The sequence below is a fragment of the Bufo gargarizans genome, chromosome 3 (assembly GCF_014858855.1).
Source record: "Bufo gargarizans isolate SCDJY-AF-19 chromosome 3, ASM1485885v1, whole genome shotgun sequence".
NCBI classification, from domain to species: domain Eukaryota; kingdom Metazoa; phylum Chordata; class Amphibia; order Anura; family Bufonidae; genus Bufo; species Bufo gargarizans.
Genome location: NC_058082.1, coordinates 308,791,287 through 308,819,144, shown reverse-complemented (window position 1 = coordinate 308,819,144; position 27,858 = coordinate 308,791,287). Strand labels below are relative to the sequence as shown.

The window sequence follows — 27,858 nt, the reverse complement described above, 5'->3', positions numbered from 1 at the left end:
GCCATAACTTTTTCAGTTTTTGGGCGATTATCTTGGGTAGGGTATGATTTTTGCGGGATGAGATAACGGTTTGATTGTTACAATTTTGGCGTAGATGCGACTTTTTTGATCACTTTTATTACCTTTTTTGGGAAGTAAGGTGGGCAAAATTCCAATTTCATCATAGTTTTTTATTTTTATGGCGTTCACCGTTCGGGTAAAGTAACATTACCATTTTATAGATCAGGTCGTTACGGACGCGGCGATACCAAACATGTGTAGGGAATTTTATTTTTTTCATTTTTAATCAGTGATAAATGTGTTTTTTGATTTTCACTTTTTTCACTTTTTTTTTGACCCAGACCCACTTGGTTCTTGAAGATCCAGTGGGTCTGATGTCTGCATAATACAGTACAGTACAATATATATTGTACTGTACTGTATTTTACTTACACTTTGTCTGAACAGATCTATGCGTCCTGTTGCCATGGGAACCTTCCCCGTCTGCTCAGTAGTGTTCAGAACTGCGCAGACGGGGAAGGGTAAGGACGGGGCTTGGGGGGCTGCCTGGAAGCTCTCTCCCTCTCCATTCGGGGGACTGCAAAGGCACAGCAGCCCCTCGATGGGAGAGGGAGGGAGCTCCCTGAGCTGTTAACCTTTTCCATACAGCGGTCCGTACGGACCGCTGTATGGAAAGGGTTAAACGGCTGACATCGCATCACCGATGTCAGCCGTTTATACCAGGGTGCCAGCAATGTGCTGGCACCCTGGTATACCCACTAGACGCCAACGATTACGCAATGGGAGGCGGGCGGGGGATCGCGATCCCGCCTACCGCACCGCCCGCCTCCCGCACCGCCCGCAACCCTCCCCCTGCACCTCCCACCGTGCTCAAATAACTCAGGGGTGCAGGGGGGAGGGATACTGGAAAAAATTTTGAATCCTAAAGTTTCTGATCCCCGCGGTCCCTCAGAAACTGCAGAAATCGCAGCAAACCGCAGGTCTGAATTGACCTGCGGTTTGCCGCGATCGCTGACATGGGGGGGTCACGGGACCCCCCCGCGCATTTAGCCTAGGTGCCTGCTCAATGATTTGAGCAGGCACCGGGTTCCGATCACTGCCAGCCGCACGGCAGTGATCGAAAATGCACAGGGCGTACATGTACGCCCTGTGTCCTTAAGTACCAGGGCACAAGGGCGTACCTGTACGCCCTGTGTCCTTAAGGGGTTAAACAAAATTAGGCAGGTGCATAAATTTGGGCACTGTTGTCATTTTATTGATTCCAAAACCTTTAGAACTAATTATTGGAACTCAAATTGGCTTGGTAAGCTCAGTGACCCCTGACCTACATACACAGGTGAATCCAATTATGAGAAAGCGTATTTAAGGGGGTCAATTGTAAGTTTCCCTCCTCTTTTAATTTTCTCTGAAGAGTATCAACATGGGGGTCTCAAAACAACTCTCAAATGACCTGAAGACAAAGATTGTTCACCATCATGGTTTAGGGGAAGGATACATAAAGCTGTCTCAGAGATTTCAGCTGTCTGTTTCCACAGTTAGGAACATATTGAGGAAATGGAAGACCACAGGCTCAGTTCAAGTTAAGGCTTGAAGTGGCAGACCAAGAAAAATCTCGGATAGACAGAAGTGACGAATGGTGAGAACAGTCAGAGTCAACCCACAGACCAGCACCAAAGATCTACATCATCTTGCTGCAGATGGAGTCACTGTGCATCGTTCAACCATTCGGTGCACTTTACACAAGGAGATGCTGTATGCGAGAGTGATGCAGAGGAAGCCTTTTCTCCACCCACAGCACAAAAAGTGCCGCTTGAGGTGGGCTAAAGCACATTTGGACAAGCCAGCTTCATTTTGGAATAAGGTGCTGCGGACTGATGAAACTAAAATTGAGTTATTTGGTCATAACAAGGGGCGTTATGCATGGAGGAAAACGAACACAGCATTCCAAGAAAAACACCTGCTACCTACAGTGAAATATGGTGGTGGTTCCATCATGCTGTGGGGCTGTGTGGCCAGTGCAGGGACTGGGAATCTTGTCAAAGTTGAGGGACGCATGGATTCCACTCAGTATCAGCAGATTCTGGAGACCAATGTCCAGGAATCAGTGACAAAGCTGAAGCTGCGCCGGGGATGGATCTTTCAACAAGACAACGACCCTAAACACTGCTCAAAATCCACTAAGGCATTTATGCAGAGGAACAAGTACAACGTTCTGGAATGGTCATCTCAGTCCCCAGACCTGAATATAATTGAAAATCTGTGGTGTGACTTAAAGAGAGCTGTCCATGCTCGGAAGCCATCAAACCTGAATGAACTAAAGATGTTTTGTAAAGAGGAATAGTCCAAAATACCTTCAACCAGAATCCAGACTCTCATTGGAACCTACAGGAAGCGTTTAGAGGCTGTAATTTCTGCAAAAGGAGGATCTACTAAATACTGATTTCATTTCTTTTTTGTGGTGCCGAAATTTATGCACCTGCCTAATTTTGTTTAAACAATTATAGCACACTTTCTGTAAATCCAATGAACTTCATTTCACTTCTCAAATATCACTGTGTGTGTCTGCTATATGATATATTTAACTGACATTTTTTATCGTAACAACCAACGATTTATACAGGAAAATCATGACGAATAACAAGGTTGCCCAAACTTTCGCATCCCACTGTATATGTATATTTGATTTCCTCACCACTGTCACTTCTGCAGAAATCTTTGGGCGCCCAAAGTTTGGTCCCTTTCATATTAATGGGAGTGGAGTAGACCCTGGGCAACCCCACAGATCATCCCCCCCCACCCATCCTTGTACTCTTGCTCCGCTGATCAGATGATCCGCTACTTGTGGGCTGCGCGGGCACGAGTTCAGTCACTTCCGTGCGCAATCCCATCTTGCGGCACGTGAAGCCGCGAGACGCGACACGGGAGGTCATGGGTCTTGCGGGATCATGCGCCGCAGGACCAGATTGCGCACAGAACTGACTGAGGTACTCATGCCGGCAACGGCCTGCCAGTAGCGGATCATCAGAGGAGCACAAATACAAGGGGGCTGGGGGGATGATCTTTTGCCCAGGACCAGTGGCAATTGTAGGATCAATAATGGGGGGATGGGTAGATACACAGTCAAAAATGGGGGGGCACTAATAATTTTCGGCATTTAATCATACTATTGAAAAAAATGAAATAAGTATCTATAATTAAGATATAATACGAGAGTATTGCGGTATGCAGAGATACCTTTTTATTCATTTATTTTATTCATACACAATGTTGTACAGTATATAATACATGCTGTACAGCATGGTGTATGAACTATACTATATATTGTACAGCATGGTGTATGGATTATATGTACATTGTATAGCATGGTGTAGGGATTATTCGGTATATTGTATGGCATGGTGCAATGATTACACTGTATACTGTACATAAAATGTATAGAGGTTACACCATGCCGGACAATATAACCTCTGTGCCATGCTGTTTAATAAACAGTATAACCCCTACACAGTGTAGAGGTATACTGTATATTGTGTGGCACGGTGTATGCTTTATGCGTATAACATAAACATACTCCACATGAAAACTTACAATTACTTGGCTTGGACCTTGGGGATCTCGGACGCCACTATGGTTTTTTGGTTCTTTTCTTTGGACTCTGTACAAGAGGTAACGGGGTAATATAACTGAGTGGTATCAGGTTACATTATACAGGGGTAATATAACTGAGAAGGGCCATCAGGGGACATTATACAGGGGATAATATAACTTATATTACCCCCTGTATAATGTCCCCTGAAGCCCTGATACACCTTAGTTATATTAACCCCCTGTATAATTTACTCAGATACCCCTCAGTTATATAATATAACTGAGGGGTATCAGTTATACAGGGGTAATATAACTGAGGGGTATCAGGGTACATTATACAGGGTGTAATATAACTGAGGGGGGCTATCAGGGGACATTATACAGGGGGTAATATAGCTGAGGGGGGCTATCAGGGGACATTATACAGGGGGTAATTCACCACTGTATAATGTCCCCTGATAGCCCTCGTCAGTTATATTACCCCTGTATAATAATGTACCCTGATACCCCTTATATATATTACCCCCTGCAATATTTACCCCGATACCACTCAGTTATATAATATAACTGAGGGGTATCAGGGTAACGCTACTTTCACACTGGCGTTTGGGGATACGCTTGTGAGATCCATTTCAAGGATCGCACAAGCGGCCCCAAACGGATCAGTTTGGCCGCAATGCATTCTGAATAGATGCGGATCAGGGTGGATTTGATGTAAATCGAACTGATTTAAATCACGATTTAAATCACAAGTCACTTATACATAAAGACTAATTCTTGCTGGTATAACTTATAATATGCAAGTAGATGCAGATTTTTAGAATAACAACTTTTCATATTAGTTTTAGGGGTTGATTCTGTATTCATAGGTTTGTAGAAGTTAGGATTAAGGTATTTTTCTCAACTCTGTTCATGTTATTACATTTTTGCTGTGAAGAAGAGGCATGTGATCTCTGCTGAGTCAAATTCAGTTTTGAGAACTGCAAAAGTAAACCAAGAATCTGTGATAATATCTTGTAAGCAGAGAAACTGCCCAATAATCTTACAAAAACCTCTGGAAGAGCATGACATTGTGAATGGATTAAAGGGGTTATCCCATCTTAGATAATGGGGGCATTTCGCTAGGATATGCCCCCATTGTCTGATAGGTGCAGGTCCCACCTCTGGGACCCGCACCTACAAGGAGAACGGAGCGGGGAGAGCTGTGGCTGGAGGACCCCAGGTTTACCAGGGTCCGTCCACCACCAGGCACAGCTCACCGCCTCTCCCATTGAGGTGAATGGGAGCGCACTGCGCATGCACGGCCATAGCTCTTATTCATTTCTATGGGGCTGATGGAAAAAGCCGAGCCAGCGCTCAGCTATTTTCGGCGGCTCCATACAAATGAAGGGAGGGTGGCTGCGCATGCGCAGTGCGACCTCCTCAACTTTCTCCGTTATATTCTCCTTGTAGGTGCGGGTCCTAGCGATATTCCCCCATTGTGTAAGATGGTAAAACTCCTTTAATGGAATTTATTTACCCAAAAAATGTAACATATACAGCCTTATTCTACATAATTAAAAAACAAATCTTTATTTCATGATGAAATAACCTTTGGATGGTAATATATTTTCCTCAAAAAGCATTTTATATTTAAAAAAATCCAATTTAAATGAAAAAAATCTGATTTAAATAAAAAAAAATCTGATTTTTAAAAATAAAAATAATTGATTTTTATCCACCCTGATGCGGATCCATTCAGAATGCATTCGTTCAGCTCCGTACAGCTCCCGTTCCATTTAGGAGGCAGACCCCAAAACGCTGCAAGCAGAATTTTGGTGTCTGCACGGCCATGCGGAGCCAAACGGATCCGTCCTGACTTACAATGTAAGTCAATGGGGACAGATCCGTTTGCAGTTACACAAAATGGTGCAATTGTAAACTGATCCGTCCCCCATTGACTTTCAATGTAAGTCAGGACGGATCCGTATTGGAATTTTTTCTCCAAGTCTAATACAGACGGATCCGTCCTGAACGGATGGATTTGTTTGTATTATCGGTGCAGACCCGCCCTGTACAAGTACAGTACGGACCCGCACAAACGCAGGTGTGAAAGTAGCCTTAGGCCTATTGCACACGGCCGGTTTTTTTTCCCGTTTACTGGCCGTTTTTTGCGTTCCGTATACAGTCCGTATACGGAACCATTCATTTCAATGGTTCCGCAAAAAAAACGGAATGTACTCCGTATGCATTCCGTTTCCGTATTTCCGTTTTTCCGTTCCGTTTTAACATAGAACATGTCCTATTATTGCCCGCAAATCACAGTCCGTGGCTCCATTCAAGTCAATGGATCCGCAAAAAAAAAGAACACATACGGAAATGCATCCGTATGTCTTCCGTTTCCGTTCCGTTTTTTCCTGAACCATCTATTGAAAATGTTATGCCCAGCCCAATTTTATCTATGTAATTACTGTATACTGTATATGTCATACGGAAAAACGGAACGGAAAAACGGAACAGAAACGGAAACACAACGGAAACAAAAAACGGAACAACGGATCCATGAAAAACGGACCGCAAAACACTGAAAAAGCCATACGGTCGTGTGCAATAGGCCTTAATTGTATAGGGTGGGGTAATATAACTGAGGGGTATCAGGGTACATTATTATACAGGGGTAATATAACTGAGGGGGGCTATCAGTATCAGGGACATAATACAGAGGTAATATAACTTATTAACTTATATTAACCCCTGTATAATGTCCCCTGATAGCACTCCTCAGTTATATTACCCCTGTATAATAATGTACCCTGATACCCCTGAGTTATATCATATAACTGAGGGGTATCTATCAGTTGTACAGGGGTATCAGAGTATATTATACAGGGGGTAATATAACTAAGGGGTATTAGGGTACATTATACAGGGTAACAGGGGTAATATAACTGAGGAGGGCTATCAGTATCAGGCCTCATGCACACGACCGTTGTGTGCATCCGTGTCCGTTGTTCCGTGATTTTCTGCGGACCCATTGACTTTCGATAGGTTAGTTGAAAACTCAGAAAATGCACCGTTTGTCATCTGTGTCCGTGATCCGTGTTTCCTGTCCGTTAAAAAAATATATTTTTTTTGACGGACAACGGTTCACGGACCCATTCAAGTCAATGGATCCGTGAAAAAACACGGAGGCACACAAGATTGCCATCCGCGTCCGTGATCCGTGTCCGTAGGCTACTTTAGCACAGACGGATCGGCAGATCCGACTGCACACAGCTTTTTCAGAGCTGATTTTTTACTTCGTGAAAACTCAGATCCGACAGTATATTCTAATACAGAGGCGTTCCCATAGTGATGGGGACGCTTCAAGTTAGAATATACTAAGAACTGTGTACATGAATGCCCCCTGCTGCCTGGCAGCACCCGATCTCTTACAGGGGGCTGTGATCCGCACAATTAACCCCTCAGGTGCCGCACCTGAGGGGTTAATTGTGTGTATCATAGCCCCCTGTAAGAGATCAGGTGCTGCCAGGCAGCAGACCACCCTCCCTCCCCAGTTTTTAATTCATTGGTGGCCAGTGTGGCCCCGCCCCCTCCCTCCCCTGTATTAAATTCATTGGTGGCCAGTGCGGTCCCCCCCCTCCAGGACGCTACTGCAACCAGGACGCTACTGCAGTTCTGGCTGCCATGGTTACTTAGCAATTTTAGAAGCATTATACTTACCTGCGCTGTCTGTGACCGGCCGGGAGCTCCTCCTACTGGTGACAGGTCTGTGCTATAAGCAATGCGCCGCACAGACCTTTCACTTACCAGTAGGAGGAGCTCCCGGCTGGTCACAGACAGCACAGGTAAGTATAATGCTCCTAAAATTGCTAAGTAACCATGGCAGCCAGAACTGCAGTAGCGTCCTGGTTGCCATGGTTACCGATCGAAGCCCCAGCGATTAAACTGGGACTCCGATCGGAACTCTCCGCTGCCACCAATGATGGGGGGGAGAGGGGAGGCCGCACTGGCCACCAGTGAATTTAATACAGGGGAGGGAGGGAGGGAGGCCGGGGGGGCCGCACTGGCCACCAATGAATTTAATACAGGTGCAGCACCTGAGGGGTTAATTGTGCGGATCACAGGCCCCTGTAAGAGATCGGATGCTGCCAGGCAGCAGGGGGCAGTCATGTCTTAGTATATTCTAACTTGAAGCGTCCCCATTACCATGGGAACGCCTCTGTGTTAGAATATACTGTCGGATCTGAGTTTTCACGATGTAACTCAAATCCGATGGTATATTCTAACATAGAGGCGTTCCCATGGTGATGGAGACGCTTCAAGTTAAAATATACCATCGGATTGGAGAAAACTCCGATAGGGACTCGTGACTTTACATTGAAAGTCAATGGGGGACGGATCCGTTTGAAATTGAGCCATATTGTGTCAACGTCAAACGGATCCGTCCCCATTGACTTGTAAGTCAGGACAGATCCGTTTGGCTCCGCACGGCCAGACGGACACCAAAACTTTCCTTCATGTCTGGTGATCCTCCAAAAATCACGGAAGACAAAACGGACACGGATCACGGAACAACGGAACCCCGTTTTGCGGACCGTGAAAAAATACTGTGGTGTGCATAAGGCCTCAGGGACATAATACAGGGGTGATATATAAGTTATATTACCCCTGTATAATGTCTGATACCCCTCCTCAGTTATATTACCCCTCATGTACCCAGATACCCCTAGTTATTATTACCCCCTGAAGTAGCACTGCAGGGACAGACTTTTTTATTCCAGTCACAGGCTCAGCGGGGCACTGGGGCCAAGGTGAGGGGAGATGGCACAGTTCTTCTTGCACAGTATTCTAAGTTCTAACTACTTGACCAGGCTCTGGCTGACACTCTTGCCGCCCTCACCTTGCTACCAGCAGGCGCGCAGGCAGGCACGCAGCGTGATGTGAGTCTTCAACTCTGCCACCAGCCTGCAAGCTCTGCCTCCGCCGGGTCCGCCCCTCCTCCTCCCCCTCCCCCTATGCAGTCAGTGGCTGTGCGGTGCGCTGCAGAGTCCACTCCTGAAAGAGTTAACCTCCGCCCGGCGCCAGTAGCCCGCAGGTAAGTGCGGGCGCGCCGCGGTACTGGTGGGGGGGTTGTTTGCAGGATTTGCCACTGGCTGCCCAGGCTAGGGAGTCGGGACCAATCAATTAAAAGCCCTGCCGTGTCGGCTGCAGCCCTGGAATGCTACCAGGCAGGCAGCATAACATTCGGGGCACTGAACAAAACATCCTGGGCTCAAGCCCCGGATGTTTTGACCTAGCAACGCCACTGCCTAGGGGTCTAGCGTATGGGGTTCTGGGAAATAAATTGCTGGGCGTATAAATTTGTTTGGGTTACCATCACATTTATAAAATCTTCTGAGAAAAAGATTACAAATTTTTTTTTTTTGTGAAGCCCAAACAATCTATCTGAATTCCTGAGTTGCCTACAAATTTGGGGCTGATCATCGTCAGGGGGTGGGGTCCATAATTCTGGTGCAACATGCTTAGTAAATGTCCCCCACTGAAGGTGATATCCACTATATTATCTGTACTCAGGTCTATCACTATGTTATCTTTGGTGTTACACAGGGCTGCAGGTAACATCTACTACAGTATCTGTACTAACAGTTATCACTGTGTTATCTGTGGTGTTACATAGGACTGCAGGTGACATCTACTACATTATCTGTACTCAGAGAGTTATCACTGTGTTATCTGTTGTACAATACTATCTGCACATTGTAAAAAATAAAAGTAAGCACCGCATTATTTTCTGTCCGCCGCCATAAAACAATCTGGAAGTGCCCCTCCCGAAGGGATCAGGGTACATTATTATACAGGGGTTATATAACTTTTATTTTTGTTTTTATGTTTATATTGATAATTATATGAGTGCGGGTCTGTATGTATGTATGCAGAGTGTATTTGTGTATATATATATATGTGTGTGTATATAATCTATTTATACATACATACATGCGCGACGCACGCCTATGGGTGAGTGACATCACCCGCCGGACCCAACACCAGTAGCACCTTTCCCCCCTTTCGGGAAGCGATCTGACTGCTAGCACCGAAACGGCGATCTGTCTGCTAGCAACCCCCCACATCAGCAGTCTGTTTACTATCCAACCCCCCCCCCCCCCCCCCCCATTACTGCTTGGGTCAGTCAGCAGGCTCAGTGAAGGTACCTGAAGGGACGTCAGAGACGCCGCGGTGGCAGGGCGGAGCTTGATGGACGTCCCCTACACTCGTCCGCATAGGCACAGGTCAGAACATGATGCCCACAAGAAGAAGTGGTCACCAGAAGAAATTGAACAGCATTTGGTGTCTCGGTCAGCCAGCCAGCGAAAGTGGGGTGCACCTGACCTAGGTGAGCTGATGCCGGCAGGGGGAAAGGGGGTGCTGGGGCTCTAAGCTTTGGGGAGGGGGGTCTGCTGAGCTAACGGATGCCCTTCTACGGCAGTAGCACCCCCATATATGGCTAAGAATATATTGCTTCGGGGAGGGGGGGACGACGACACCCTTTTCTACTGCACTGGGTGACACCAGCTCTAGCAACACCCCTGTCCAAGAGACTCATTTGCGTATAATAAAAGTTATTTCTTCCGAATAACGGCGGCACGTAATGAGATGGGACCAAGATAGTTTTGTTCAGCAGCTTCCATTAGCACATGGCTACTGTCAGCCAGGGTACTGCCCATGTTTTAATGGCAGCTCTTTCACATCTCAGCATATCTCAAGAATGCCACGCTGTCATTTTCAATTTTTGGCAGCATACCCTCCAACCTTTTGTTTATTTTTTGGGAAAACGCTGAATAAATGCCACACCTATAACATGCTGTGAGTTGGGGGAAAAAACAAAAAGTGCTTCTACAAAAAACAAGGTTTGTGGTTGCACTTTACCCATTACCTGGCTGTTTTCTTTTTTAATGCAGTCCCTGTGGCAATTTTTTTCACGCATATTTTTTTTTTTTTTTTTTGTCAACACCAGCAGTGAAGGAAAAAGGTGGGAGATACACCGAAAGGACTTCTTATAAAGCCACTCCTGGAGTGCCCTGGCCTTCCATGGCCGCTGGTAGCTGGCACGTGGCCGACTCCGTGTTTAGTACTACATATTCCATCATGCTTTGCGCTGCTCCGCCCAGTCCTCCCCCGACCAATCATAGGACACGGTGTATGGGCTCGAGCAGTACAAAACTGTGACGCGCGCTGCAGCCGTTCTCTTTCTGTGCTGTGTTCGGACATGGCGGTCTCTGGCTCCTGGCAGAACTGTGCGGTGCAATCCTCCGCCATCCGCGCCTGCTGGATGGCGTTGTACATCGGGCTGGTGACCGAGCCTTCCCGCAGCTTCTCGTGCAGGTGACCAGGTGAATATTAGACCGTGTTCTGCCTGTGCAAGGCCCTGATCGAAGCCGGGTTAGAGGCTCTTGTATCTAACGCGGTCAAACAGAGGCCGATATGAAGGTTTTCTTCCGACGGTCGCTGCTCTGGCTTCTATGTGCCGGTGTCGGCAACATTTTGGGGAAATACAGCTGCTGCGTGACTGTATGCAGCGGCCATTTTACTCGTGTTGTGCGGGATGTTAATGTTGACTGCTTGTCATTACAGGTGTTGAGCCGGTGGACTGGCGGAGGTATGCGGTCCTGTATCTGTGCAGGTAAGTGCGGTTTTTACCCTGACCAGTGGTCTATTATGAGACGGGTCCTGCGGAGCTGACATGTGCCGCCGGTGTAGTTCCTCCTGCTGCCACCATTGGCGCTGTTGCCCGTCCTTCAGGCAGAGAAATCCCTCCCAAGGGTCCTGCAGCCTAAAATGGCGGCTGGTGCGATGTCCTCTGCTCATAGTACTGGCCCTGGCAATATCTGTAAAGTAACAGCACAACCTGCAAGGATAGCTTTGCTAAGTTTAACTTCTTTCTTTAAAAGAGTCTCATCTGCATTTGTAGGAGAAAATAACTGAAATGAGTTAAACTTTTCACAAGTACATCAATTCTATAAGTATCCGAAATCCCCCAAAAAGTAATGGGTCGCATGCTGAAAAGAAACTTTGTATGAGCTTCGTCTTTCCATCAGGTTTATACGCCTAGGACCTGTTTAATGGCTGGTAGTAGGACTAGTCTGTCTGCGGTGAGATGCAATAAACCCACACAAATGCCGTGCTTATCACACTTTCTGTGCTTTAACAACCCTATTGATGCGTTGTGGGCCCTAAATGCTGCACATACAGAGTATTAATAGCTGGTACTGCGTTGGGCCTCATGCACTATGTATATGGCAGTGAGCAAAGTGCACGCCTTGTAGCATTAGCATGTTTTTTCAGTCCCGTTGTCACTGGGTCTGTGATCTGCCTGTTGCAGAATGGCTATATGGAGCGCACACGGAACATCGGTGTGCTTTCCACATTCATGACTGTTCTGCAAAAAGATAGTATATGCCTGTGTAAAGCAGACCAAGTTGCCCATTGGAGTCAGTGGGTTTGCAAAATATGTTAGAGGCACATGGACTGGATCTGCAGGACACATGGCTGTGCACGTGGCCTTGCACTACAGACTCTGCATGAAAATACCCGCTATGTATTAGGCATTTAGCTTGGAGTACTCAGACTAATTTCTGATTACTTGTAGTGGGGGGGGGGGGGGTTTGGCACTTTTATGTAAGTCAGCCATGTTTTAAAGTAATGGTTTTAATTCTGTAGAGACAGTGTTTTAAAAAAACAAAACAAACTTTTAATACATAATTATGTCAGTACAAAGCATTAGTTGAGGTCAGACACACAGCATAATAAGTTACTATATACTGTGCTGTCCGATCAGAGGAGCAGAGCATACTATGAGAATTCATGCCCCATGTTTAAGCACGCTCCTGAGCGTTAAGTCTCTTCCGTTCTACTGAATGCTGAAGATGCCTGGGTGTAACATGCAGAGGCCTCATGTCACTGTCTCCGACTATACGTGTCACCCCCTCTGTACAGTGCTGTGGAATTAATGGCACTTTCACACTATTACCACTGCTGGATCCCCATTAAGTGTTATGACTGCTTTCCAGCATATACCAGTGGTCCCTCAAGTTGCATCATTGGTTTTGTGACAACCATTGTAAGTTGAGTAATTGGTTCCAAAGTCCCAAAATGTCAGCCAGATGAGAGAAAATGAAGATTCAAGTAAAATAAGCAGATGACTAAGACAGAACAGTCAGGAATAGCTGCTAACTAGCAACTAATCCAGCTATTTTTCTAGAAAGAGGCCTTGATTGCTTTGGTCTGAATCTGACGCATTGTCTGTTGAGTCTAGTTTCAACTTACGATGGGTCAGAAAAGGCCATTGTATGCTGAAAATATTGTATCTTGAAGGGATCAGCTGTATGTTGGATTTCAGCCTGACGAATTGGTGCATGCAGCATTTTTTGCCTGGCAGGCTCTCCCTGACGTGAATTAAGGGTTCTGGCAGGCAGTTCCATTGCCAGAACTGCCTGCTGGATCCAGCAGTTCAGAAGCAAACTGATGGCATTTGTCAGACTGATGCGCATCCGTCTGACAAATGCATTGAAATACTGGCTCCGTCTCTCCGGTGTCATCTGGAAAAACAGATCCAGTATGCGCAGACCAGAAAGCTGGGGCATTTAATGCCATATCCGTCACTAATACACACCAATGTAAATTAATGCCAGATCTGGCATTCCGGCAAGTGTTCAGTATTTTTGGCCAGCGATAAAACTAGCATGCTGCGGTATTTTCTCTGCCCAAAAAAAGGACCAGAACTGATGCATCCTGAACAGATTGCTCTCCATTCAGAATGCATTAGGATAAAACTGATCACTTGATACCAGAAAACAAACGCTAGTGTGAAGTACCCTTAACCTTACAGCTTTGCTAAGACTTTACACCTTGTTCTAGTACAAAAGTACATCTGTCCTTAATGTTACCAAAACATTTAACATCTTGCACTATATATATAAAAATACATAAGTGTAACGGTTTTGGTGTTTTTTTTTTTTTCTTAGATGTCTGGTGTGAAGATGAAATGCTCCTTTAAGGTAATTGTACTGATGTTTGTTGCAGTACAGTGATGGGCTTGGGGCACTGCTGTGCTTCGACACTTGTAGGATTTGGGTCAAGCCCCTGTCTCTCACTGAAGACTTGTAGTGGGATTTGGCTGATTTACCTAAGGCGGCTTAATCTGGTACTGAACTTGTGATATGTTTATAGTGGAGCAGCAGTAAAGGGCTATTCTGGCTTCATGATCTTGCAGCCCTATCCTCAGGTCTTGAGTATCAGATAGGTGGTGGACTGACTCCTGGCAGGGTGATTCATGTTCTATTAGGACTAATTCAGACCACCATAGGTATTTGTGGTCCACAAATATTGGGACTTCAGCCAAGTATTCCACATTTCCTCAAAGGAATGTTTCCGTACATCTTGTTTCTTGCAGATCTGCAAAAAAGGAAATTATCGTTTTAAATAGATTCAAAGGTGACATGACACCAATTGCAAAAATAAAAATTGCAAATGAAAGTCCATGTGCAATCTGCATTTTTGCAGAACTATGCACTTGATTGGGGCCACAGAGCATGTTACAAACAATTGTAAGACTTGTGTGTGTGTGTATAGCGCACAGTGTGCTATCCATGGAGTTTTGCAGTCACATAGAAATGAATGGGTCTGCATCCGATCCACAAAAATGCAGACAAAGTTGTGTGACTGGGTCACTAACTTGAGGATGGCATTCTCACCAGTGTGGCTCCATCAAACAGCTGATCTGATACTGATGACCTATTCTGAGGATAGGCCATAAATATCATGTTACAAGACTTATAAAATGTAACTATTGACCCTACCTTTGATGGGGGTAGTCAAACATTATAAAAACTCTGCTTTCAGCAGCCCCTTACCTGTCAATAGGCTATAAGTGGTATTGGATCTTCAGTGGTGTTAGCGTGCACCCCAGATACACCCCATGGACAGGTGTGGGGGTAGTTGGCACTTCGCTATTTTGCAGTAGTGCCAGAATTACACAGCTCCCATTGACTCTCCTCAGCCATTTCCTGCTCTGGAGCTACTGAACAGCTGATTGGGGGCTTGCCAGGAGTTGTGCCATCTGCCAATCTGATATTGATGACCTATCCTGAGGCTCACGGTATAGAAATCCCGGTGAGGGTGGTGGCTGCAGTTGTGTCCTTCATACGTACAGGCTGAAGCATGTTAACTAAGGACTGCAGCTAGTATTGTAGCAGCAGCTTCTCCAACAGCATGCAAGAAAAACGGAGGGGCTTTGACAGGTTGGGTCCTCCAACTGGTGCCGCAAGCTGTCACTCAACCCTCCTACAAACTGCGTTCTGCTCAGCAGTTAAACAGACTAGGCAGTTGGGTCATATGAAACTTGTCAGGACGGAGCTGTTAGACAGCTCCAGTTTTACCACAAACTCATAACTTGCAGCTCACGAGTGATCTTTTATTTCAGGAGTGCCTCTAGAAGCATTGGTACCCAGAAGCTGAATAACATCAGACTGGTAAGTGTCTTTGAAACTTCCAAAAGTAATTTATGCAACGTTAAATTTTATTTTTAATGGCCGATCAGCTGTTTAAGAATGCGGCATCTCTGCCACCTCAAAGCTCTCTATTGCACTCCACCCAATCCACTTGAATGGGGCTGAGCCACCGCCAGGCCATGTGACAGATAACTGTGGTCACTGACCTAGGAAAAGCTGTGAGAAGGCTGCAATGCTCACTGATGTGCTGGTGCCTTCTCAAACAGCTGATTTGTGGTGGTCCTGGTGTCAGACCCTAAGTCATCTATCCTCTGGATAGGGCATAAGTAAATCTTGGAAAACCCCTTTTATTAAAAGGCACTTGTGTATTGTATTACACCCCTCTGATCGCTGTTTTTTTTTTTCTCTCTATCATATTATACAATGCTTGCACACTGTCTGAAAGCACCAGCCTATGCACACTCCCATGGTCCCGGCCACCGGAGAGGCCAGAGCTTTATCATGTAGTGTGCAAGCCCGGCCACTGCTTCTAGATTACAGGTTGGTCATAACACCTGGAAATGAGCAGTGTATGATGTGGTAGAAAAAAAAAATTTTGTCTGCATGATAAATGCGTTTGCTGAAGTGAGACAACCCTTTTTGGTTTACACAAGTGCAATGCAAAATTATTCTTGCAAAACGTGGCTTTGGCTGGCCTGTGATGACTCTTTATATTTGGAGACTGCTGGATGACTCCTGCGGATATGGGACTGAGGCAGCAAAGTCCACTGCAGTCTCCAGTGCACATGCAAGGGAGTCCTCTTCTGGCCATGACGGCTCAAGAATGGGGATCCATTGCTTGTACAGTGTATGGCATCTGTGCTGGAGCTGGTTAATACAAGAGGGGACCCAGTGTCCTCATCAGGGTCTGTCACCAGTTTACTCAGATGTGGCAGCATAAAACTGGTGGCAGACCATTGAACTACCCTTCAATACAAAACATGAATGGGCTTTAACCCTTAAAGCTTATTCTTGCATTAGTTGTGTAGCTTTCCCTGACTACTGCCCAAATGGTGTTTTATTACATGTTAAGATATTGCTGACAGGCAAAATGTTTTTTCAGGGGAACATCACTCGTGGCTTTCAGGGAACCTGGTAAGTTACAAAAGTGCTTGTTTTGTGATGTGTATTTGTTGCTTCATGACACAAGACTTCAGTTCTACATTGTTGGGTGCTGCTGTAGACTGCAAGTATAATATTATGTGCTGGCCTGGGGGGCAGATTGCTGTAAAGGCTGTGTACTGTGTGAGCACAATTGGCTGTATTGGGGTGCCTTCATACCCTGCAGATCTTGTTGCAGGATGTCCTGACACTCAATCACTTCCATTCATCTATATGGGCTAGTACATGGAACGGGACTTTCAATCACAGAACACTTCTGCAATTATCTGCTGTGAAGGCACCCATAGAGGGGATGTCACTTAATTAAGAAAGGTATCAGAATACAAAAAGCTTACTGCCTCAAACCTGATGTTCCAGCATCCACTCCTGTCCTCAGGCTGCAGCAATCACTGGCCTCAGCAGTATGCAGTAAGATCCTGCTGAAACAAGTGACTGTCTACAATGGTCTTGTGCAGTATATGGGGGTTGTACTGCTGTAGTGTGAGCAAAGCCCTGCACTGGCGCTCAGTATAGGTTTGGTACAGTGAGGTTTTTTGTCAAGAACAAGTTCTCCTACAGGATACATTCCCTTAGGGCTTTGATGGTACATGAATGTGTACTACTGGGATACATGATGAAAACAAAACAAATAGCTGGAATTACCGGCAGAAATTTCTTGTTGATAACCGTTTTCTGACAACATCCTGGTCTTAGACTGACATTATGTAGCTCACGCTTTTACTATACCCACTAACAGACGCTTATTTTAATTTCAGGGACAATACGTGGCCACTGACCTGAAGTCTCTGGAAATCCCTGTACAGGCCAGGTATGTCTGCATTACCTGATGAATGATGGCTTCCTAGAAGACTGTAATATGATGAGACTCTGGAATAGGAAGTGCCGTCAGATGCGATAACTGACGATGATTTTCCACTCTGACTTACAGTCTTTCACACTTCTACCAGCATAGATGCTTGTTCTAGTAGCTGGAGAACCCATTAGCCAAGATATGTTGAATTGCTAGCTTTTGGGGTTAAATGGATTAGTTATGGAATTACCAAAATCCACAATGTCATGCTTTTTTCCCTTTGGAATTTAATGTAGTTAAAGTAACTGGTCAGATGAGTCTACTGAGCCTGTTGGTGAGGCGACATCTAATGTGTGCAGTGCCCTGACTCTCACTAAGGCTAGTTTCACACTAGTGGCAGGGGAGCCCTGACACGTTCTGGTGGGTGATCAGCCTGTCAGATCTGTCCTGCTGCTAGTTCATGTGTGCCCCTGGACTGCTGCACTTTCCCCATTGAATATAATGGGGTAGAGTTACAGCAGCGCATGGTGTGAGGCACTCTGCCCATTTATAGTCAATGGGGAAGGAGCAGCAGTCTGGGGTCACACGTGAACTAGCAGCAGGACAGATCTGGCTGGTCTCCCCCCAGAACATGCCAGACTCCCCTGCCACTAGTGTGAAAGTACCTTAACTTCAGCTGATGGGGTGGATTGTAATGTGGTTCATTCTCTAATTGTCTCAAGTTCATTATAAAATCTTCTACAGTTCATTTCAAGTTTGATTTATTTTTTTCCACAGGTTTGACTACCCAAGGACTGCTGAGGTGAGTAAAACATGCTTTACCGGATTGCTGTTGAGCTGGCCAATGATGACTGCAGTTATTAGTGGACAGATTGAATGAGAGATGCGGATATGGGACTGAGACCAGCATCATTGTGACACACTCGGTTCCTGTGTATACCTATCTTATAACTTTTTTATTTATATTTTTATAGCCTGGATGAAGGAGAAGCAAACAATACACAACTGGAAAATGCTGTATGGTGATGACTTGGTTCTGTGTGAAACCCTATTTAATAAAATTTGGATCACAAGCTTTGTAAATGTCTGTATTCCATCTGTTTGCCAATAAAATAAAAAAATACTGCATTGCTGGACTTTGTCATCTTGTTTGCTTATGACTTGACAGAACTACAGCTGTGAATAAAGTTTACTACTCTAGCTTTTCTGGCCTGTTTTTATAGCTGCTCAGTGAATTGGCCATCTGGCATTTATTGGATTCTGAATCAACAGCAAGCTGTAGGGAATGGCTCACAATGGTACGGTACTCCCTGATATTTAAGATGCAGTACATTCAGTAGTTACCAGAAAACAAACTACAAGTTTCTGGTAACAAGCTATTGAAAGGATTATGTTGATCTCCTGTAGGACCAAGTCCTTTTTTGATATTCTGATACTTGGACCAGAGCCTGATGTACAGCAGCTGACCTCATCTAATTGTAGATACATTGAGGTGCCCTGAGCACATCAGAAGGTGAGCAGCCAGCAATTTTTATTAAACATGGCCTCACCTGGTACAGAGCAGTCTGAAGTGCTTCCTGTAACTTAAGCTCGGGTAACTTTAGAGGCTGTCACCAGGATCAATCCTGTTAAATTAGACATGCTGCCTGGCAGAACTAATCATGCTGATTAAAGAACAATAGTTTACTTTTGTCTGTATGCTAAACAGCTACAGAGAAACTTTGTTTTTATTCATATACAAATCAGAACTGGGGCTAAATCCTTTGAGCACTGCTTTGACTGACAACCTCTGCTCTGCAGTCCTCTCTCCCCTTCATTGACAAGGCTAGACATGCTGAGGCTAGAGCTGTGTCCTAGCATGTACGTATTTGCACTACTTGCTATAGCAGGGATGGCCAACCAGCTGTTGCAAAACTAAAATACCCAGACTGCCGACAGCAGAGGATGTTGGGAATTGTAGTTTTACTACAGCTGGAGACTCGGGTTGGCCATCCCTGTACTATAGCGTCACCACACAGATCTGCTCAGAAAGCTAAGCTACATGGTACTGCTATATTCATAAGTACTATATATGAATAGACATAAGTAATGTTACCCTTAAAGAATGATGGGGGGGCTCACATCTGTGTGCTAATGTAATGTAGCTTTGTGGTTAGGCATATAACCGGGGATTGGCCTCTGTAGGGGCAGGAAAACAGATTAAGTTGTCCTCTCACCTGTTTCCTGCTCCATAGTGGCTAGGACTGAGAAAAGCATCTCTGCTTGCCATTTAGGTGAAGATATTTGTCCTCCCCCCCTCACATTATAGTACACTGGGGGATAGGGCCATCCTTGTGTCACCTATAATCCCTGTAAAAGTTCAACACACAGAACCCAAACAAAATACAAAAGGGAAAGACTTAACTTCAAAGGAGCAATGGAAGCACCAGGAACTCAGCTGAGATCCAACCACAATCTATCCAAAGGGCCAAACAAGCAATAAACCACACAGCATTTGGGGAGAAGCAACTATAGAGGGTTAAGTGACCCTAATAGCCAACACAGATGTCATTTGATCCAAACAGAAAACAAGTCAGATCAAACCATGAGTTGGCAGTCTCACTGATCTGCCACCTGTCATGGGAACATCCGTAACACCAGATCCATGTATTTGTGGCTCAATGAGCTAGAAGAAATAATAGATTTGGTACCCTTACTAAAATCAGCCACAGCTTTTCTAGCGGATGCATAAGTAGAAACGGTAAGATTATCTGCTAAAGATAGTCAGGGGGGCTTTGTGGATTAAGTACTGGTCGGGGGATAAAACCTCTAAAATGAAGTTTCATTGCTTTTTCTGGAGAATGTCTTTGGCCTTGTCTGGACAAGATCCTTGAAAAAGCAACGGATAAGAGAAGGTTTTCTGGAGGAGAAATCTCAGAATAGGAGATTTTCCTTTCACTCCTATGGTGGTCAAGAAAGATCACACAGGGTTTTGTCCTCAATCCTCAGAACAAGTCTAGCGATAAACAATGACGCCAGGATTGGGGGAAGACTACTAGACTTTTCATCCCAATGGAGGAAAATACCATCAAATCCTTGGGTTCTAAATATTGTGGAGAAAGGATACAAGATAGAGTTTCTCATCTCTTCCCTCAATCAAATAAATACATGATCACATCTCCCTGGGAAAAATCTAGACTTGCTAAAACTAGGGGTGATTGTTCAGGTACCACCATCTCTGCAAAAGCGAGGTTATTACTCAAACCTGTTCCTGGTGACAAACCCAGATGGATCATACCCGACTATAATATACCTAAAACATCTAAACAAACATATCTTGTACAGGAAATTCAAGATGGAGTTCCTAACTCTGAACTCTACCATCCCTTTAATAAAAAAAAGGATGCATTGATGAGCAGTCGATTTAAAGGACGCTTATTACCATGTTCTGATACAAGAAAAGTCTCAGAGGTACCTATTTGCTCTAAATCTAAAAGGATGCATATTTTATTTTCAGTTTACAGCCCTTCCCATCAGCATTTCATCTGCCCCAGAGTATTCTTCAAGCTCGTTATAGAAATGATAGTTCATCTAAGGAAGGAAGACTTAATAATAATACCTTACTTAGACAATTTCTTAATAGTGGCAGATTCCCGAAGCCAGATGGAGCACAAGGTACACAGTTTCCCCCTACTCCTAGAGGAACTAGGATGAGTGATAAACCTAAAGAAAATCCTGTCTTCTTCGGCAAACAAGAATAAGGTTTCTAGGAATTTTCTTAGACTCAAAAGAACAGTCATCCTTTCTCCCAGAAGAAAAGATAAATGCCCGGAGACAAAAAGTTTGGAGCTTTAAAAAAAAGGATTTCCTGTTCCAAAAGAGAGGCGATTAGTCTATTGGGGGGTCTTAACGCCATGTATAACATCAGTTCCTTGGTGTCAGATTCATTTCAGAACCCTGCAATCCTGACTACTGAAAAGTTGGGACAAAAGACAGATATCCTTAGATCAGATAATTCTAATCCCGGAACATGTAAAACTATCTCTCATCTGGTGGACCATCTCATCAAACCTAAACAAAGGGGTAGTAGGTATTGCAGTTCATCCAAATTCAGACGGATGCGAGCAAGTCAGGTTGGGGAGCAAACATAGATGGAAGGTTTTACCAGGGTCTTTGGCCAAAGGCCATAACAGATCGGTCATCAAACTACAAAGAGCTTCAGGCTGTATGGGAGGCTCTAAGGCTGAGTTCACACGGGCGAGATTTCCGCGCGGGTGCAATGCAGTAGGTGAACGCATTGCACCTGCACTGAATCCTGACCCATTCATTTCAATGGGGCTGTGTACATGAGCATTTTTTTTCATGCATCAGTTCTGCAATGCTTTAAAATCGCAGCATGTTCTATATTCTGCGTTTTTCACGCAGCCCTGGCTCCATAGAAGTGAATGGGGCTGCGTTAATAACGCATTGCATCTGCAAGCAAGTGCGGATGCAATGCGTTTTTCACTGATGGTTGCTAGGAGATGTTGTTTGTAAACCTTCAGTTTTTTATCACGCGCGTGAAAAAAGCATCAAAACGCATTGCACCCGCGCGGAAAAAACTGAACAACTAAACGCAATTGCAGCCAAAACTGACTGAACTTGCTTGCAAAATGGTGCGAGTTTAACTGAACGCACCCTGAACGCATCCGGACCAAATCTGTCACGCCCGTGTGAACTCAGCCTAAAAGCTGCATCAGATCTCCTAAGGGGTCATCATCGAAAAATGATTTCTGACAATATAACAGCAATATCCTACTTGAGACACCAAGGAGGAACAAGATCACAGGAGCTGATAAATCTATCAGGGAAAATATTTTCATGGGCTGAAAAAATTGTGGAATCTATATCTGCAGTTCACCTAAAAGGTTCCCAAAATCAAATAGCTGATTTTTTAAGCAGAAGGAAACTAGACCAGGGAGAATGGTCGCTGAACATAGAAACCTTCAGCTTGATCGAAAAGAGCAGTGGTTCTCCGGTGATAGACTTATTTACCTAAAAAAAAAAAAAAAAAAAAAATCTAAAGTTCAGAGATTCTGCTCCCTAAATCCAAGAGACAACCCTTGGGCGATCAATGCGTTTTCTCAGATCTGAGACTGGAGCCTAGCCTATGCATTCCCCCCATTTCAGCTGATACCGAAAGTGATTCAAAAGATCCTTCAGAAAAGGCTGACTATCATTCTAATAATGCCGTTTTGGCCAAAGAGAAGCTGGTTTCCTATTCTCAAAAAGCTGTCTCTACAGGAACCTTGGATTCTGCCTATCAGAAAGGACATTCTAACACAGGGTCCTTTGACTTACCCCCATCCAGAATTCTTCAGGTTAACAACTTGGCTCCGGAGTCAGAGATCTTAAGACGCCAGGGTCTATCAGATAAAGTAATCGCCACTCTCAGATCTTGTAGAAAGAAAGTCACTTCAGCAATTTATCTAAAGATCTGGAAGAAAATTTGCTCCTGTATGGGAGAAGCTAACCCGAATCACTCAGAACCAAATATCCCAAAAATTCTGGAATTTCTTCGGCAAGGGTTAGATCTAGGTCTTTGTCCTTCTACCCTAAAGGTGCAGATAGCAGCCCTCAGTGTCTTTTTTGATACAGACTTGGCAGAACACAGATGGGTTAAAAGGTTTATTAGAGCAGCTTCTAGACTAAAACCCTTTATCAGACCTTGTGTCCCTTCCTGGGACTTGAATATAGTTCTAAAAGGAAGTCCCTTCCTGGGACTTGAATATAGTTCTAAAAGGAAGTCCCTGAACTTTGGTCAAATTCCTCTTCTTAAAAACTTCTTTCCTAGGCAAAATACAGGCCCTGTCAATCAGAGATCCCTATTTAAGAATTCTAGATGATAGAATTATTCTTAAACTTGATCCTGGGTTTCTTTCAAAGGTGGTATCAAACTTCCATAGAAATCAGGAAATAGTCCTTCCCTCTTTTTGTAGTAATCCTAAAAACCCAAAATAAGAAGAATTTCATTCTTTAGACGTCAGGAGAGTGGTACTAAAGTACTTGGAAGTTTCCAAAAGCTATAGAAGGGTAGACAATTTTCTAGTCCAGTTCGGGGGAAAGAAGAAGGGGAAGGCAGCATCCAAAGCCTTTATTGCTAGGTGGATTAAACAGACTATCAGTAACTATTATCTGATTCAGGGTCTTCAGTGTCCTCTTAATTGGTGATCTGTTAGGAAACAAATCGGAAGAAAAATCTGAATTAGTCTTACCGGTAATTCCTTTTCTATGAATCCACCATGACAGCACCGAATTCCCACCCAAAAAAGAAGAAATATATATATAATTAAATTTATACTTACCTAGTTATAAGTAAAGTAATACTTAAAAAAAAAAAAAAGTGAATCATTTTCACAGGCACTATAGTAATTTGCTAAACATTGAATTTAATCTTTCTCTGTTTTGATGCCCCTACAGAGGTCAGGGGTCAATCTCCTGTTATATGCCATCATGGTTGATTCATGGAAAAGGAATTACTGGTAAGACTAATTCAGATTTTTCTTCAGATTTTTTCTTCCACATTCCTCCCATAAGAAGTCTACATCTTTTTTTTTTTTGTTGAGAAAGCTGATAAAACTCTTTATCATATATTGTACCTGTAAATAAACCAGTAATAGGTTTTAGCAAAAAAAAGTCTCAATATAGTAAGGCCTTTTTATTAATTATATTATAGCCTTTAATATAGTTTTAAATAAGAGAAAACAAATAACAGAAAACATCTCATGGGACTTGAACCTGGGATCTCTACATGCATTGTAAACCACTATACCACTAAGCTATAGATGATTTTTTTTCTATTCTTAGAAGCTAACACACAGTACTGGTGTCTTTCTCATCATATATTGTGCCCGTGCGTAAAGCAGTCATTTGTAGATTAGCTTTTTGAGCACATCTCAGTGTGGTGAAGCTATAGTACATATTGATATGATATTGCTAGCACACCGCTCCTGGACAGGGCTCTGCCCTCAGCATGTCTAGCCCTGTCAATCAAGGGGAGGTGGGGGGGGGGGGGCGTGTGCAGTGCACAGGGTGTGTTACAAAGTAGTGCTTAGGCTATTTTCACACTAGCGTTAAAGTTTTCCGGTATTGAGTTCCGTCATAGGGGCTCAATACCGTAAAAAAAAAAACAACACTTCAGTTTTGTCCCAATGCATTCTGACTGGAAAGCATTCTGTTCAGGATGACTTCAGTTCAGTCCCTTTTACGGTATTTGGCCGGAGAAAATACTGCAGCATGCTGCGGTATTTTCTCCAGCCAAAATTCTGGAACACTTGCCGGATCTGGCATTAATTTCCATTGAAATGTATTAATGCCAGATCCGGTACCAAGTTTTCTGGAAAAACTGATCCGGTTTCCCGGTCTGCGCATGCGCAGACCTTTAAATCTGTGAAAAAGATAAATACCGGATCCGTTTTTCCGGATGACAGCGGGAAGATGGATCCGATATTGCAATGCATTTGTCAGACGAATCCGGATCTGGAAACAAATAATATCCGTTTGCATATGGATTTCCGGATCCGGCAGGCAGTTTGGCAACAGAACTGCCTGCCGGATTCTTCTAACGATAGTGTATATTTTTTTATCCACACACATCATGTATAAGTGTAGGATCACGAAGCAAAGCTATTTTGACCACTGTATTTTTCACCCCATAAGATGCATTCCCCCCCCCCCCCCCCCCAAAGTGGGGGGGGGGAATTCCCCTGCACCTTATGGGGCGAATACTAATGAGCGCTTCCATTATGGAAGCGCTCATTAGTACCAGAGGACTGGGAAGTGGTGAAGGATCTGTACTCACCGATTCCTGGTCCTCCGCTGTCGGCTGTGCAGGGCTGCGCACAGAGTGAGTCGCTCTGTGACGTCACGCTGTGCGCACCAGTTCACAGAGTACAGCCGACAGCCGGATGGAGAGGTAAGTGTTTTTTCATCTAAAGCAATATGGGGCTGATAAAGAGGCAATGGGGGCCTTTAGAGAGGCAAAGGGGCTGATAAAGAGGCAATAGGGCTGATAAAAAAGGCAATGGGGGCTGATAAAGAGGCAATGGGGGCTTATAAAAAGGCAATGGGGGCTAATAAAGAGGCAATGGGACTTATAAAGAGGCAATGGGGGCTGATATGAGACTAAGGCTAGTCAAAAGAGGCATGGGGGCCTGATTTGAGACTGGGGGTTTAATCTGAGGTCTGAATGGGGTCTTATTTATATTGGGGCTCATATCTGAGGTCTGATTGGGGGTCATTCACTTTTGGGTGTGAGCTGAGGTCTGATTGTGGGTCTGATCTGAGGTCTTATTGGGGCCTTATTAACAATAGGGGTCTGATTGGGGCTGTGATCTAAGGTCTGATTAACATTGGGTGACTGATTGTCGATCTGACCTGAGGTGTAATGAAAAATATTAGTTTTTTATTGTCCCCCTCTAAAACCTAGGTGCGTCTTATGGGCCGGTGCGTCTTATAGGCGTCTATAAATCGGCTATCAAGACTGCTTTTATCTCGAAGTTGTGGCCGGTCATGTGAAGTAATATGTCAAAAGATACCCTAATGGGATCCATGGACAAGGGTTGTCCTGATTCATATCTAAAGATGCTACGGCGATGGCAGTTGTCTTGTAGCACACAATAGGACCTCCTATAGTAGTCCAACATAACTTTCATTATCGCAGGTGTTTCTATGGTGATTGGTGTAGCTGAAAGTGATATTCTGCTGGAACCCCCACTGATTACAAATAGGTGTGCTGTACCCCCTGGGCCCTGACTCGTTCATTTTAGGGTGTATGGGGCCCCCCGTACTCATGATCAGGGAAGGTCCCAGCAGTAGGACACCCCCTGATCTAAGAATGAATGTAATTGGAATACCCCTTTAGTTGTATGCTACTATATTTTTATCCCATCTGGACACTTGTGGCATATTTATAGTATATACCAGAAATATTTAGGTGCAGGATGCACCTCTGGGACACCCCTACCTCAAGGATGGGGCACTGCTGTGAATAGAGAGCAGGCCCTCTAGCATGGCTTCCTCAAGTCACTCCTATTGGGCGTCTGAAATTAGATGAGCGCACTCGCATGCCTATGCTCAGTAGTTTCATATGAGTGAATACAAAGGATGCTGTGCATGTACAGTAGGTCCCAGAGGGTGAACCCATTAGCCATCTATGGCAAATCCTATCAATATGCATGTGTCCAGGTGAGACAAAAAAAAATCCACTATGAAAAGTAAGCTGTTCAGAATCTGTCAGAAGTATAATGGTGTAAAAGCAATATAGAAGGAATATAGATATTGAGGCTCACCCAGCCTAAATCGTGCAGTGGGGCTACAAGAACTGAATTGACCCGCCTAGTTGTTCTGTCCCCACATGAAGGCGAATGAAGGTGTAACTGATAATGACCTTGTGACTGTCCTACCTTCGTATCCAAGCAGTGGAGCAGACCGGACCGGCAGATGCTCAGGTTAGATGGATCCAGACGTAGACATGAGGATGCAATCAAACGTGGGTTTATTTGATCCAGAGCAGCGACATACAGTGATGCAGTACAGGAATGCTGTGATGTGGATGTCTTTCCTGAGGCTAACTGCTGAGGCAACTGCTGGTCAAAAACTGATGCCTTCACAAGCCAAGATGTGAGTCTCCAGTCACAAGGAGTGCAGCACTGAAAATGGCTACAGGAAGTGACAAGGACCAAGGCTGCTAAAAACACGCCCAGCAGAGAAAAACTTTATAGACAAGGAACAAGGCGTGCAGCATAGGAATTCCGGCCAGCAGATGGCAGCAGAGAACAATACATTGGTAACAACATAGTGAAAGAAGATATAATAATATAGTGCAGGAATTCAATTTGAAAAGACTAGCACACTCCCCGTCTGAAATTCACTTTGGGGATTTCACTATGACGAATGTCCATAAAATATAAACAACCTGTAAAAAAAGAACATGTTAGAATGCAAAACATAGATAGTCCTGTTTTCCAACTTGGAATGGAGAAGATCTGCGAAGCTAGATACCGTCCTGTTCACCCGTCAGGGACGTTCTCGATAGGTAATATTAGGATGAGTTTGTTGATGGGTCTTGAGAACGTTTTAAGCTCGCCTTTCCTGAAGATCTTCAACTCCACCTTCCGGACCTTGCCATCCTTGCTAGGGAAAACCTTTGAAATTAGCCCAATAGGCCAGTCAATCCTTTCGGTTTGTTGCTCTTTCATCAATACAAGGTCTCCTTCCTTCAAGTTTGGTTTGTTGTGTTGCCATTTTCTTCTTCCTTGAAGAATACTGAGGTACTCCTTTCGCCACCTGTTCCAGAAGTAATCTGCTAAGTATTGTACGCGTTTCCAGTGTTTTTGATAGAGGTTAGCATGAGTGAATTCTCCACTAGGAATAAGCGTACTCTCAGTTTTTGGGGTAAGTAGAATAGCCGGAGTCAGTATGGCTGGTGTCTCAGGATCCATAGACACTGGCACAAGGGGTCTTGAATTGATAATGGCTGAAACTTCAGCGAGAAGAGTAACTAGAGTCTCATGTGCGAGTCTAGACGAGTTTACATCCATCAACATAGAATTTAAGATGTTGCGTGAGATGCCGATCATTCTCTCCCAGGAGCCCCCCATGTGGGAACTATGAGGAGGGTTGAAAATCCAGGTGCAACCTTTTTCCGCCAACTGATCTTGAATGGACTTGGTGTCGATGTTAAGTTCTCTACAGGCTCCGATGAAGTTGCTTCCCTGGTCAGACCTCAATTGTTTTACTGGTCCTCTGATTGCGAAGAACCGTCTTAAGGCATTAATAAGGCTGGATGTGTCCATAGATTCTATCACCTCTATG

The 27,858-nt window shown here is 44.5% G+C and overlaps 1 long non-coding RNA gene and 6 other non-coding genes across 7 annotated transcripts; all 7 read left to right on the top strand.

The window, feature by feature from the left end:
• Nucleotides 1-10,811: 10,811 nt before the first annotated feature.
• LOC122932390 lies at nt 10,812-18,161 on the top strand. The gene is made up of 8 exons (XR_006388300.1): nt 10,812-10,958; nt 11,200-11,248; nt 13,590-13,622; nt 15,047-15,095; nt 16,177-16,208; nt 16,991-17,043; nt 17,803-17,827; nt 18,000-18,161. It is a non-coding gene; the product is annotated as an uncharacterized LOC122932390 (long non-coding RNA).
• On the top strand, nt 10,987-11,125 carry LOC122933525. The gene has a single exon (XR_006388478.1). It is a non-coding gene; the product is annotated as a small nucleolar RNA SNORA16B/SNORA16A family (small nucleolar RNA).
• Nucleotides 14,781-14,915, top strand: LOC122933538. Its single transcript, XR_006388490.1, has one exon. It is a non-coding gene; the product is annotated as a small nucleolar RNA SNORA44 (small nucleolar RNA).
• On the top strand, nt 15,764-15,834 carry LOC122933560. The gene has a single exon (XR_006388511.1). It is a non-coding gene; the product is annotated as a small nucleolar RNA SNORD99 (small nucleolar RNA).
• LOC122933552 lies at nt 16,844-16,913 on the top strand. Its single transcript, XR_006388503.1, has one exon. It is a non-coding gene; the product is annotated as a small nucleolar RNA SNORD65 (small nucleolar RNA).
• On the top strand, nt 17,088-17,158 carry LOC122933532. The gene has a single exon (XR_006388484.1). It is a non-coding gene; the product is annotated as a small nucleolar RNA SNORD49 (small nucleolar RNA).
• On the top strand, nt 17,862-17,934 carry LOC122933559. The gene has a single exon (XR_006388510.1). It is a non-coding gene; the product is annotated as a small nucleolar RNA SNORD99 (small nucleolar RNA).
• Nucleotides 18,162-27,858: the final 9,697 nt, after the last annotated feature.